At 43.1% G+C, this 6,653-nt stretch overlaps 1 non-coding gene across 1 annotated transcript; it reads right to left on the bottom strand.

Moving 5' to 3' along the window:
• Nucleotides 1–204: 204 nt before the first annotated feature.
• LOC123456810 lies at nt 205–311 on the bottom strand. The gene has a single exon (XR_006634688.1). It is a non-coding gene; the product is annotated as a U6 spliceosomal RNA (small nuclear RNA).
• Nucleotides 312–6,653: the final 6,342 nt, after the last annotated feature.

Genomic DNA, 6,653 nt, shown 5'->3' with positions numbered 1-6,653 from the left:
TTTGGCATTTTTGTCGAATATCAGGTGGCTATAGCTATCTGGACTTACATGTGGGTCCTCTGTTCTGTTCCATTGATCTCCATGTCTGCTTTTGTGCCAGTACCATGCTGTTTTTGTCACTATGGCTCTGTAGTATAGGTTAAAATCAGGTATGGTGATACCACCAACCTTATTTTTGTTGGGCAGTATTGTTTTAGATATTCAAAAAATATGGAACGCTTCATGAATTTGCGTGTCATCCTTGAGCAAGGGCCATGCTAATCTTCTCTGTATTGTACCAATTTTAGTATATGTGCTGCCAAAGTGAACACCAGATTTAATTTTGATTATATTGTTCTTTTTAGAATAGTGTAGGTTCAGTTTTTCTCAATCCATGTATTTTTTGTTACAGATTCTTGGTCTGGGGTATAGCTTAGTGATAAAGTGTGTGTCTTGTATACACAAGGCCCTGGACTCTATCCACAGTACAAAAAATATATATATATATTGATTAAAGATCTATTCTGTGTAAAGGAAAGTGCTCTTAGTGGGTAGTTGGGTCTTACTAACAGTTGCAGCCAAGTTTCTACCCAGAGAGAGAAGACTAAATTAACAGTTCTGTTTCAGGATGGTTCTGAACAAGGCCTATTTCTGTTTGGATATGCCACAAGGTATAACACTTTCGGAAAAATAAACACTCACATTCACAAAGTCAACAACCCACAGGAAACCTGTGGACTATTTTAAAAATACCATATTGGAAGCCTGAAAAAAATATGAATGCCAATGATCAAAAATACTAGGCACTTGGGAAATAAAATATTCAGCTTGGTTAACTGGCAAATTCAAAGAAGCTATTGTAAGGTGGAAAAGGGTGTCTTTCAAAAAATTGGAAATACAGTTTCTAATGGGGAGAACTGGCGGAGTCTGGGAAGTATGGTAGCTCAGATACAAATTAGAAGTTACATGGGCTCAGAAAGAACGAGGAGTCCTTGCCAGGGACTCTAAAGCTTCTCTCTGAAATCCAGTTGAGAGAAAGGTAGCTAGAGAATCAGTGGGATTACAAGGATTAAAGGGGATTTGATTTGTGGCTGGAGCCTGGGAGGTGGGGTTTCAGGTTGTTGGTGGTTTACATGAAGGAGCTTTGGCAAAGCTTTGGATGTGAGGGGTGACTGAGTTAAAAAGTTTTTTTTTTTTTCCTTCTCTGAGCCTCGTTTTGCTCCCTCTTATTTCATTATCTCCTTGGCCTTTTCCTGAATGGTTTTGGCTTTGCTCTTCTGCCTTGAATGTCATTTCTCCTTCCTTATCTTGATTGTTTCCAAACTGATGCCTAAAAGACGACAGAAGTTTTACTCCGCAGGCAGACAAATTCTAACTCAAATTCAGGCTTATGAAATTTCTGCACCTAAGTAGCTCGGACTGGGAGTGGGAGAGGGGCAAACAGTCATATGTACTTTGTCCCCTTTTCTGGTGTTGGAGAGGAAGACCTGGCCTCCCTTGGCCTAATAGGATTAGCTGTGGGAGGCTGACACCTGGTGGCCATACCTGGGAGGCCCAGAAGACTTTTGAGTGGCCCCTACTCTCACTATTTACTGACCAACTAAGGAGCTATTTGTCTTACAGGAATGCTAGGCACAGTGGTTTCTGCCTGCAATTCTATCGCGTAGGAGGCCGGGGCAGGAAGATTTCTGAGAGTTCAAGGCTAGCCTAGGCTATACTGTGAGATGCTATTTCAAAAATCAATGAAGGGCTGGAGAGATGGCTTACTGGTTAAAGCACTTGTTTGCGAAGCCTAAGGACCCAGATTAGACTTTCCAGATCCCATGTAAGCCAGACGCACAAGGTGACGGCAGCAAGGTCACACATGTGCATAAGGTGACACACACATCTGGAATTCAATTACAGTGGCTGGAGGCAGTGTCATGCCAATTCTCTCTCTGTCACACATAAAAAGGCCAATTTGTTGAGCTTGCCTAAAAAAATAATCAATAAAATAAAAAATACAAAATGGAAGATATGCCAGTGAGGTGGTGCATGCCTTTAATCCCAGCACTCAGGAAGCAGAGGTAGGAGGATTACTGTAAGTTTGAGGCCAGCCTGAGACTACATAGTGAATTCCAGGTCAGCCTGGGCTAGAGCAAAACCCTACCTCAAAAATAAATAAATAAATAAACAAATAAATAAATAAATAAGCCAGGCATGGTGGCACATGCTTTTGATCCCAGAACTCAGGAGGCAGAGGTGGTATGATTGTTATGAGTTTGAGGCCAGCCTGGGACTACAGAGTGAGTACTAGGTCAGCCTGGGTTAGAGTAAAGCACTACCTTGTAAAAACCAAAATACAAAACAAAAAATAAATAAAACTATCTCACAACAATCCTATCCAGGCATAGTGGCTTACATAATTAATTAATGCCAGTACTCAGGAGGCTGAGGCAATACCATGAATTCCAGGCCAGCCTGTACCACAGGTAATACAGAGACCCTGTCTCAAAATAAAAACCTCAAAACAGGGCTGGAGGGATGGCTTAGCGATTAAGGCACTTGCCTGCAAAGCCTAAGGACCCAGGTTCAATTCCCCCAGACCCACATAAACCAGATGCACAAGGGGGCACATGTTTCTGGAGTTTGTTTACAGTAGTTGAAGGCTCTGGCGTACCCATTATCTCCCTCTCTGTGTGTCTCTTTATCTCTCTCTCAAATAAATAAAATAAAATAAAAATAAAATGCCTCTAGGGGCTGGAGAGACGACTTACTGGTTAAGCACTTGCCTTTGAAGCCTAAGTATCCTGGTTTGAGGCTGGATTCCCCAGGACCCACGTTAGCCAGATGCACAAGGGGGGCGCATGCATCTAGAGTTCATTTGCAGTGGCTGGAGCTCCTGGCGTGCCCTTTCTCTCTCTCTCTCCCTCTTTCTCTCTCTGTCTGTTGCTCTCAAATAAATAAATAATATGCAAAAAAAATTTTTTAAAGCCTCTAAACAATCTTATAAAGTGAGCATCATTTTTGCAACTTGACCTATGAATGATGTATGCCAAACTGTTAAAAGGTGATGTTAAGAGGCTAGGGGTGTATCCCAGGTGGTAGACCACTTGCCTAGCATGCAAAAAGCTGTAGGTTAGATCCCACTGTATAAAACTGGAGGCAGGGGCTGGAGGGATGGCTTACAGTTAAGGTGTTTGCCTGCAAAGCCAAAGGACCCAGGTTCAATTCCCCAGGACCCATGTTAGCCAGATGCACAAGGGGGCACACACATCTGGAGTTTGTTTGCAGTGGCTGGAGGCCCTATTGTGCCTATTCTCCTTCCCCCTCCTTTCTCTGTCAAATAAATAAATAAATATAAAATATTTTTTAAAAAACTGGAGGCAGGTGCACTCCTGTAATCCCTGCACTAAGGAAGTGGAGACAAGAGGGTCACAATTTCAAGGTCATCCTCAGCTATTTAGCAAGTTTGAGGCAAGCCTGGGATACATGAGACCCTGTCTCAAAAAAAGAAAGTCGAGGGGCTGAGGAGATGGCTCAATAGTTAAAGGCACACTTGCAAAACCTGGCTGCTGGGGTTCGATTCCCCAGTACACATGTAAAGCCAGATGCACTAAGTGGCACATGTGTCTGGACTTTGTTTGGAGTGTCAGGAAGCCCTGGCGTGCCCATTCTCACTTTCTCTGCCTCTTTCTCTGTCTTGCATAACTAATTAAAAAAAATAACAAACAGGGCTGGGCATGGTGGTGCACACCTTTAATCCCAGCACTCAGGAGGCAGAGGTAGGAGAATCGCCATGAGTTCGAGGCCACCCTGAGACTACATAGTGAATTCCAGGTCAGCATGAGCTAGAGTGAGACCCTACCTCGAGAAAAACAAAACAAAACAAAAAATTAGCCAGCATCACACCTATAAAAATCAGCACTCAGGACACTGAGGTAGGAGGATCATCAGGAGTTTAAGGCCACAAGTCATTTCAGCAATAGGTAAGAGATGTTCTTCTTCTTCTCCTCCTCCTTCTTTTCTGTTCCTACCTGTTGAGACAGTACCTGACATATTCACATACTAGATTCTCAGGAAATATTTGCTGAAATATTCTCTTTACTTTTCAACATCATGAAACTTTAATTCAAATGGAGTTCATCTGTCTTTGTAATAGAATTGATTTGACTACATTGCCACCAGCTAGATCAACCTGGAATCAGTTTGCTGCAAATCTTGCTTTAAGCACTCTATCCTAGACACCTATCTATGATACTTACAGACTAAATATGTAATTAAGAAAAATTCAAGGGCTGCCCAAAACATTAAAGGCCATTGCCGAGGCCCTTGGTTTCCCACCAGGAATAGATGGTAAGACTCTATTGCTGAAGACTCCACATACTTGGGCTGCAATGCCACTGAGAAATCCTGCCGGAGCTGAGCTGATAACCTCCTCCATGTAGACCAGCTGACACAAAGCTGGAAGAAACCATTCTGCATGCAGTTCAATGGGACAGAGAGAATTCACAGTGAAGATACTCAACAGTGCACACTGCAAGCCTTATATTTTGCCAGCCAGGCCACATGAGCCAATGTGTGCAATAGTGGCACGTCTGTCATGGTGGAAATCAACTGCCCTCTAATTGGACTGGAGGCCCACTTCATGGGAAGCAATATATCCCTGATACTGAAAACCTACAACAGGGGTAGTCATGAGCCCTACGGGTGTAATATCTGCTGCAGTCTGGCTAAATGTATATACTATGGTCATCAAACTGCCCAGTAAGCACTTCTCTTAATGTTCATACCCATGTATTAATGCTACTCTCACCTTTTTTAAGCTTTTTTTTTTTTTACTCTCACTTTTTTTTTTGTTTATTTTATTTTTATTTATTCATTTGAGAGATATAGGCAGAGAGAGAAAGAGAGAGAGAGAGAATGGGTGTGCCAGGGCTTCCAGCCACAGCAAACGAACTCCAGACGTGTGCACCCCCTTGTGCATCTGGCTAACGTGGGTCCTGGGGAATTGAGCCTCCAACCGGGTTCCTTAGGCTTCACAGGCAAGCGCTTAACCGCTAAGCCATCTTTCCAGCCCTTTACTCTCACTTTTGATTAGAGAAGCTTCTCTTTTCAGATGGCAGTGACCTTGGGATGACTCAGAAGGCATCATGGTGCTGGGAGGAAGTGACAGAGGAGTGCTCGGCACTGCAATATCCCTGTCACACCTTCCAAGGCTCAAGGTCCATTGCGGAAGAGGGGGCGGAAAGAATGTAAGAGCCAAAGGAAGGGTAGGACTCCTTACAATGTGCTCCTTCAGACACAAAATAGCCTGACTATCCATGATCTCACAGTGCCTCACACTGCCTACACAAGACCATCATAATAGGAGGAAAAGATGATGACATCAAAATAAAAGAGAGACTGATTGAATGGGGGAGGGGATATGATAGAGAATGGAGTTTCAAAGGGGAAAGTGGGGGGAGGGAGGACATTACCATGGGATATCATTTACAATCATGGAAGTTGATAAAAAAAAAATATATCAAAGGCTGGAGGGATGGCTTAACAGTTAAGGCATTTGCCTGTAAAACCAAAGGACCCTGGTTAGGTTCTCCAGGACCCACGTAAGTCAGATGCACAAAGGGGCTCATGCATCTGGAGTTCGTTTGTAGTGGCTGAAGGCCCTGGCACATCCATTCTCTCTTTCTCTCTCTCTGCCTCTCTCTCTCTCTCTCAAATAAATAAATATTAAAAACAAAGAAACAATTCAAAAGCCAGGCATGGTGGCACACGCCTTTAATCCCAGCACTCTGGAGGCAGGCCACCCTGAGACTATATAATGAATTCCAAAACCAAAATAAATAAATAAATAAAATAAAGCCGGGCATGGTGGTGCACACCATTAATCCCAGCACTTGGAAGGCAGAGGTAGGAAGATTGCCATGAGTTTGAGGCCACCCTGAGACTCCATAGTGAATTCCAGGTTAGCCTGGGCTAGTGAGACCCTACCTTGAAAAACCAAAAAAAGGAAAATAATAAAATAAAATAAATGAATTCCAGGTCAGCCTGGGCTAGAGCGAGACCCTACCTCAGGAAAAAAAAAAAGAAAAAAGAAAAAAGAAAAAAAAATGAATGTCAGTTATTAGCTTTCCTCAAAGTGGAAGCCCTTGGCTACCATGGGAGATGGACATTTGCAGTCATTATTTTGACTCATCAGGAAGGAAGGATTCTGGAATCAGTGGAGTGGAAGCGCAGAGATAAAATAAAAGCTATTAGTGTGATTAATATTAGGTGGTAGAAATGCTGGAGATGGGAAAGTGAGGATTACCTTCAAAAGGCTGAAAGGAGCCGGACCTGGTGGTGCACGCCTTCAAGCCCAGAACTCGGGAGGCAGAGGTAGGAGTATTGCCATGAGTTTGAAACCACCCTTAGACTATATAGTGAATTCCATGTTAGCCTGGACTAGAGTGAAACCCCACCTTGAAAAACAAACAAACAAAAGGCTGAAAAGGGTGAAAGCTTTTACACTTGTATATTTCCAGAAATGAGGATGTTCCTCGTACAAACTCAACACTTCTACTAAGCTATGTGTGTGTGTGTGTGTGTGTGTGTGTGTGTGTGTGTGTGTGTGTGTCTGTCCATGTGCTGGGAAAAGAACATAGGACCTTATGTATGTTAAGGAAGAATCCTAACAATGTGCCACGTCCCCA

The sequence above is a fragment of the Jaculus jaculus genome, chromosome X (assembly GCF_020740685.1).
Source record: "Jaculus jaculus isolate mJacJac1 chromosome X, mJacJac1.mat.Y.cur, whole genome shotgun sequence".
Lineage (NCBI taxonomy): Eukaryota > Metazoa > Chordata > Mammalia > Rodentia > Dipodidae > Jaculus > Jaculus jaculus.
The sequence above is the reverse complement of the archived record's forward strand: the minus strand, read 5'-3'. Positions and strand labels throughout refer to the sequence as shown.